Source organism: Homalodisca vitripennis, chromosome 3, assembly GCF_021130785.1.
Source record: "Homalodisca vitripennis isolate AUS2020 chromosome 3, UT_GWSS_2.1, whole genome shotgun sequence".
Classification (NCBI taxonomy): Eukaryota; Metazoa; Arthropoda; class Insecta; order Hemiptera; family Cicadellidae; genus Homalodisca; species Homalodisca vitripennis.
Window position 1 is genome coordinate 61,863,303 of NC_060209.1, and position 8,659 is coordinate 61,871,961.

Below are 8,659 nucleotides of genomic sequence, written 5' to 3' on the forward strand. Positions count from 1 at the left end.
CACATTATTCGCTAATGTTTTCCTGATTTAACGTACCTAGTTGTTAGTGTTAATTATAGGTAAATATTTTAAGGTAGAAAACTAATATGGCGTCCTATACGTGAAACCCCGACACTAGTTATTGCTGCACAAGGGTGTGAAATATTAAGTCAGAGTGCAGTTGCAGGGTAGTGCCAAGGGAAATCTCAGATACTTGGCGTCATATACAATTACACAACATGGTACATTGGTATTTTGATGTTAATGTACCGCTACATAACTTTGATATTTTAACGTTACTGTTTAATGATACTTGAAAAATCTAATAAATATAATTTTAAAATTTTAATAACCAGTAGACTGTAACAAATATGTGAAATACCATACACGCGGCTATAATCCACCATTAAAATAATGCAGAGTTCTATTTTTATAACTCTTCATTTCTTTAACCATCATCTATTTTATATAATATTCTTTTAGAATTTGGGGGCAAACGGAACTGACAGTACGGTGTGGCTGTGTATACGGTTTGTTAGTTTTAAAAGCTAAGTTTTTACACAATACCAACCAATTTAGTAAAGTTCTGTTTCCGTTAGTGCTTATGCGCTCTTTGAGGTGATTCGACAAGAAAATATTTTTTAAACGTCGGATCTATTCCTTACAGACCATTTATTCTAATTCAATGAGTTCGTAGTGCAATATTTACTTTTTGATACTTTTTTATAAAAGCAATTTAAAAAATTATACTTTTGTTAAAAGGGTTTATGAAATCGTCCTCGCTCTTGTGCTTAAAGTTGCTCATTAAGACATTTTCAAAAACAAACTAGAACGTTCTAATAGTAAAATACAAAGTTGTAAGTAATGACATACTCCTTAACTAGGTAGTTTAAATTAAGTATATCGTTAAATATTCTTAAAAATCTAATAATCCCGATTTCTACGCAAATCTAAATTTGTGGGATATTTTAACTTACTTTAACTTTTTTGGATAGTATAATGCGCGTCACTTCTTTACAAGTTCTTGGAGTCATGTGTAATATAGAATGAACAGTTTTTAAGACTTGCATGTCATATGGTTTTTTTACATATAGGAAATCTCTCACTTAGTACTAAAAAGAGATTTGTACTTATTTTCGGAATGACAAGTCATTCACGATAGGTAAGTTTGAAGATAGGAGACGATTGTTGTCGAGATGCCACGGAGGGCGATAGCGAGCACTATATGTGGCATGTGAGCTTGGAAGAAGGAGAGGCTAGCTCTCTTCTAACCTCTCCAGTCGATGCTAGCAGGAGTAATACTCACTCATATTTAGGCTAGCAAACCTTATGGCTCTTTTAAACTAACGGGTTTCTGCTGTACCTGACTTATCAAACCCGCTGTACATAAATATTTATGTTTGGGATTAGTGATGTGCCGCTCCTGGACATTCATAAGGTTGCCCATATGTAAGTGACACATTAGACGGTTTTGCTGTACTCAGTACATGTTAAACTGGTGAAGGTTTACACGTAGCCGTTATATTGCCAAATGTTAAACATATTTTAAAAATATTACTTTATACACACAGGATTGAATAAAAATATTGCCTGTGGTTAATTAGTTCATGAACTGTATTTATTTAGTATAGCTTTAAGATATATTTATATAATTTGTCATACTGTAGCATATTTATTCAAAGCTAGAATGTGTTAATCAGCGTCATTAAAAATACAATTACTCTAAGTCGTAATATTATGTTGATATTTTATTACATTCATAAAAATATCTTATTTACTATGTATACTGCATACCGGAGTTTTTTATGTCTCTAAGCTGTGTTATTTATATTTATGATATAAGAACCGTTTTAGTTTTCTTAGATTTATTCCAACACTGCAAAAGAATGTACAAATTGAACCGTTACTTAGTAATTAATTTTAGTATTGTTTCATCTTAAAAATATAACAATTTCAGCGCTGTATGCCCTGTTGTTGACAGGTCTCATGGGTTTATTTTCCAGGCCAATAAACAAACGTATAAAAGGCTCACAAATAACAGATGTTTTTTCAGAAAACATTCAATTATCAGATGATCAGAGGGCGGTCGATGCTGTGCCGCTGGGGAAATTAACAGCGAATACTCTGGGCTTTGTGTGTTAAATCAATCAAGTCGCTGACTGAGTTGAAATGTACTGGCTTTAGATACAACCACAACATTTATGTGCTAAAAGGTCATTTTCATTTTAATTTCAAAATACCGACAAACTATAATTGTTCGTACTAAATTAAACCATTCATGAAATCTTTTCTTCTGTTTGATTGGAAGTTATCACTATCTGAAGATATAAAACTCATCTTTTATTTATGGATGCCTGCTGTTATGGTTAAACCTAATTACATGAAATTCTTCATCTTACTGGTACTAAGGAATAAACTCTATATCGTTACCGAATTCCAAACAGGTAAATACCAAGAGCAGAATAATTTTGGCTTTGATAAATCGATGCATATTCTTGTACAGAAAATTTTACAAACTTTTGTAAATATTGTGTGAACAAACTCCAAACTTGTCACGGTTTCAGGTAAAGTATCCTGTTATAGAGCGATAAGACACATGTAAAAATTATTAAAGAGAACTGCGTGATATGTCAACCGGGCATTTGATTGATAGATGCAATAACAAAGGTAAAATAAACAACTTTCTCTGACAAAATGACTTATCTACTAAACGAAATTGCTAAACCTCAGGCACTTGCCCTAACTAAACATGTTCATCTGTATTCATACTTAAACGAAACGCACATAAAAAATCAATCAAAACGGAAAACATTAAAAATTATCAACAAGTAAAAATGTTTGAAAAATGATGCTCTCTCCCTCTCCGCAGATGGTGGCCTGTTGCTAGACCCAAAGAGAGAGAGAGAGAGAGGTCTCAAGTTTAAAATAAAACAGTATATGAATATAAAACTTTCTTCCTCGTTTTTTTATACCATTCTAGTAGAATGACAAGAAAAAGTTGTTGTTTTAAAGAAAGATTTAATAAAGAAGTAGCTTTATAAAATTATCCATTTGTTTTGCACTATGAAATACCCGTAGCCGTATAGAAAATTATCCTTGACATCTATCTTAAACTTATATAATACAATAATTAACCTTTCTTAAGAAAACCATGAAAATCGAATTAAAGTTTAGTCTGACAAAAATAAATATTTTAATATAGCCAATAAAACATATTAATTCCGTTAGGCAACTTCCTCAGCTCTTTTGCTTTGCAATGGACGAAGCAAAACAAATTTTGTTAAATGATCTTGGTAAACCATTATAAACTTAAATTGGTTATCTGGTTGAGTCTGAAAATCGATAAGATCAACTTGGCACCTACTATTCATTTCCGAATGTAAAATTGGTTTTGAGACCAGACCTCGTTTCTTTTTGTTTTTTTTTTCATGTGACATACTTGGCACATTGACAGATAAAGGTGTATTTCTTCCTTCGTAATATTGGCATATTTCTTTGACGTTTCGGCAAGCATTCTATCACGGCCACCGTGACCAACTGCCCCGTGAGCAGCATCGATAACATCGTACAGTTCATCTACCGTCAAATAGTACTTGATGTCTTGGTTTCTCTCACCGGCTGCCACCAATTTTTTTACTCCTCCGATGTCAATTACACCAAATCGTTTCAGGCGTCTCTGCTGCAACGGGGTCTTCTTATCAGTGTTTGCAGCAGTTTCGACTTCATTTATAAGTTGTTGGTACTTATCTTTTGTCAATACGTTGAAATGTGTTGATTTCTCGTTTTCACTTTGTAAAACTGTAGTCATGAATCTTTCTCTCCATTCTTTCTGGCTATGCCCACCACTAACAGAATCTTCCTCCATAGTCCCACCTACTAAAGTATACGTTACTTGTACCACTCTCTTAGCTCACTAACACTAATACTCCCACACGACACACTCCAAAGCACGGTGTAAAGCACAACGAACAACCAAATAACAACTAAGACGCACTCATATTCGCACTCCACGCACAGCGGATACTGACTGAGAGAGTGAGCGGTAGGAGCAAACAATGTAATGCGACGAGCACGTCGAGACTTGCAACCCCCACCACCCGGCTGCTTGGGTTTGGCCTGACCTTGAACCCGGCCACATTAGTTTATCCGTTCGCTACCAGGCCAAACTAGTTCGGCCTAACAATTCTACCAGGCTGAACAAGTTTATCCTAACGCTATTAGGCCAAACCAGTTCAGCCTGTAATCAATAAGGCCAAACTAGTTTATCCTAGTGTGGTCAGGAAAAACTAGAACATCCTAGTCCAAACTAGTTTGTCCTAAAATCGGGTTTGTCCGGTAACATATATATATATATATATATATATATATATTTAGAAAGGTCTATGCTCCATAGCTTTTTTCTGTTTATTTGATACCATCTAGTACATTTATTTGGTACATTCTTTGAAAGACTAGCTTTCATTCAGTGTAGATACTTTTCTAAAAATGATTTAAAAATACCAGTGATTTGTTCAATGAAAGTGCGTCAACAATTGGAAGAAGAGACCTGAATGTCTCCCAATTTGTTCCTGTATAAACATTTATATTAAATTTACCATATATCTTTATTTATTGTTATGGATTTTTATACATTTAAATTTTTCATGGTGTATGTAACTTGTTGTTTATCATTTGTTATTTATTATTTGTATATTTATTGGTCTTTAAATTTGTATAAAATTAAATAAACCTTGATTCTGGTTTCCGAATAAGTAGTGCGTGGTAGCGGTAGTCTCCTGGGAGACACAAGTTGGTCAGACGGTGGCCTAGATATTGGTACCAGGAGTGCGAGGCGGCAGCGCAGGCCCGAGATACTATAACAGGTTATACAAAATCTGCAGGATTCGTTAGCTAAATCCAGAGGGCAAAAGTAGTAATAGTTACTACAGTGGGTAAGGAACACGCCACATACAAGTAAGCAACAATTTATTTCAACACAAAATCAATAGAACTACTATAATACGATAGAATTATATGTCATAAAAATTAAAATCATTTATAGCTTATATCTGTATTCATGTATATATAGTTTGTTTAATAAAAGGGTTAAAGCCTTACAGTGTAGAAACATTCAAAGTTTAGATTAACAAAATATAATCAATTATCATTACAATCTGATATACTAAAAATATAATCGATAAACTAATATTAAATGACAGAACCTAGGATTGTTAATAAAAGAAATTAGAAGATTTATTATATTTGGTTAATAAAATAAATACAATAATTAAAATGTTATAAATGGAAATGCATAGTCTCATTTTTAACGGGAACAACACTTTTCTAAAATTGGAGAAGGGGTCAATAATGTTTTCAAAACATCAAAAAGGGGATAAGACAATATTAAAAATATTACAATATGTATACAGCGTCTCATAACCTTAACCTTCTCAGGTATAGTTCCTGGACTAAAGACAAACAAAAATTTCATATTAAGGCTTACAAAAATAATAAGTAAATACCCAAATAGCCGCAATTTTATATTTTTTACTTAATAATTTTTAATTTAAGTACGCTTGTTGTGATGAGCTGATATTTGGGATATACCTTTATAACGTAACGGCGTAATTAAAACATACTTTAATATTTTAGAACGTAAGTTTTTAAAACGACGAATCCCTAAACACTTAAAGCGTAAATAACTTTAAAAGAGTATGTATTAAAAAAGTATCATCTATTAAATGTTAGTTGGGAAATTTAATTTGAAATCCAACGATAGAAAGTTCAAGAGAATCAGTTGATAAATAGAGGAGATATATAATTAAAAAACTTACGCCTTTTGGAACTACTCACAAATTCTCATGATGTACTTGCAGCCACTAAATTAAGTAGGAAGCCGGATTTAAAATCTCAGAAAAAGAAAGTCTCAGAGTTCAAACGTAACAAAAACACAATCAGAACAACCGAATATTACATTAATATAACATCGTACACAATAAATAACAGAACTAACCTAGAATGTCAAACAGCGAGGCTTATCTAGTTAGTAGACATAAATTGGCCATAGCCACGACATAATGTTAGTCAACATGAACAACATAGTATGTATTCTGAAAAAAAATAACAATTTTAGCCTCGTTAAAACGGTTATATTTATATACCAACACACGTCGCATATGACAATAACACGGAATAAACGAACGGTATCTAAAATGGCGTTTATATCTTTGAATGGTTATAATTAATAACACGTGCATTTAAAATATACGCTGAAGTTTTAATAAGAGTTTTTGTTATTGTGGATTTATTTTATTTTATCCATAGACTTTCATTCCGTTAGTATAAGCTTAATAACAGTTTAATAATTTGTGTAGTTTATTTTATATTCATTGGTAGTTATGCTGCAAATCCTTTACGTCCTAAAAAGTAACGGATGAACCAATTTATTTCCTTTCTATAGATGTTTCGTGAAGAAAATAGTCCAGCTCATGAAAAAACGAAAGTTTGTATTCAAGTCGCATTACAATGAAAGCCGTTGTTTATAAATATGTAAAGCCGCTTACAAGGAACAAATGTGATTGTGTTAAGCTCTTTGTCCTTTCTTCCCGTTTTCCTAAAACAAATGTTTTCCGTTGTATAGTTCGCTAAATTATTTTATTTACGGTACACTAGACTTTGGGAACAGTAAACAGATCCTTATCTTGTACCATACATCATATGATTTTAAAATAATTATTTTAAATCTGAAAAAAGTAATTTATTATTTAATAAGTAATTTTTTTATAACACAAATAACCTTGGTATTTAAATTATTAAAAGAAAACACACATAAAAAGATGAAATACAGATAAAAATTGATTTCCAGATTATGTTGTTCATTACCGGTGCAAATATTTGACTAGAAAAAAGTAACAGAGGTGGAAACCATGTATGTCAGAATTAGATGTCAACGATGCAAACTCGTTGTTGCCTATATGTAAATGAAGATTTATGCAAAATTTCACTCTAGAGGTCAGTTAGTTCCCGAGATATAAATGTCAGAAAGTCACATTCACAGAAAGTGGTTTTCCAAGACCTGCGGTAATGCTCAGAAAAATATTTAATTTTAATAAGTACTTAGAACGCAAAGTTTCGATTTTCAAACTAATCATGAACATGTTTTTAAGTAGACATCAATCGAATTGTGTGTTGCAAGTAGTCATATCTGGATATTTATTTGGACGAGTAAATTTATCAATTACAAGTGGTAAACATTAAAATATTTTAATAAATAAAAATCAATAGGTTATTAAATAATTATGCGCATGTAATTTCCATTGTGGAACTACATTTTTGAATTGCGTTAAATTTTATTGAAACGCTTATACGTACATGAAACGTATATGTACATAAATTGTATGACTCCACTTTCAACCGATAAAAAAATAATCCTATTTATATGCATATGTGTTTCTATATCTTCTAAAAAATGAGTAGAAAAATTATGTTTGACTGTACTCTATTTCAAGTTAACATAAAATGAAAATTTACTTCACAAGTGCGTCTCATTAACGTCTTATTAACGTTACATTGTACTGAAATAACACTTTGATGAAAACGTACTTTCATTGATGTCATCGGTACACTAATTGCTTAACTTTTTACCCTATCTATACAGATGACCACAAATATAAAATAAATTAAATTTCAAGTTAAAAAATGGAGTAGGTGATGATTTGGAATAAGAGTAGTGTAATCGATTTTGTTATACTAAATTGTTATTAATATTATATTCACAATCATCAAAGGTTCCCTTACTGAAGACAGAAAAATAATGATTTTGTTCTTACCAGTATATACATTTATAATTGTCATATCTGGGGATGAGGTGAATTGACAGATGAAGAGCAGGTGTTACAAAGATAACTATATCCTAGTACTCGCAGTTTTAGTACTGTGTCATCTCTACACCAACAGAAAACAGGACACTATCATGCTTATGCGGCCTATTGGTCTGAGTATGTATTAGTGACATATAGACAGTAAAATACCAGCCCTCACATAATTAAGTACTCCGATACAGCTATTAGCGTTGAAAAATTTGCCTCACTCGAAATCTACACGTGACTTGAGTTTTTGAAATGCTCCCAGCAAAAGAGTTTATAATGTAATAAAACAAATTACGTATATAACATATCAAAGATGAATAATAATATTAATAATATAACATACAAATAGCCAGTCTTAATATGTAAGGGCAGGAGTTCTCCCCCATCAAGGTACATACAGGCTATATTAACCTATAAAAACCGTCTAAGAGTCAACAGATTATTTAGGCTCTTCAGTAACCAACAAGACAAGGAGCAGAAACAAAAATGGAAAAAAAATATTATTTTGATAGTACTTTTTATAATTGTCCATCTTGATTATGATTTAAAAGTATAAAACATATTAATTTTTCGGATACTGTATGGATCAAAATGGTAGACATTAATATTTTAGGAAGCGTAATAGACCATAAATGAGATATAGTATTTCAATATTCAGATTTTACCTTTCTTGTATTTACTGACAAACAAGCACCGTCCGGTGCACGGCAGTTATATTAATGCTGCAGTTATGAGATTTAGTTAAATTAGACAGATGTCGGCTTATTTGTTCTACACTGTTATTTTGGATAAAGTAACAATATGATTCAAATTAGTGAATTCTCTCTGCTTCC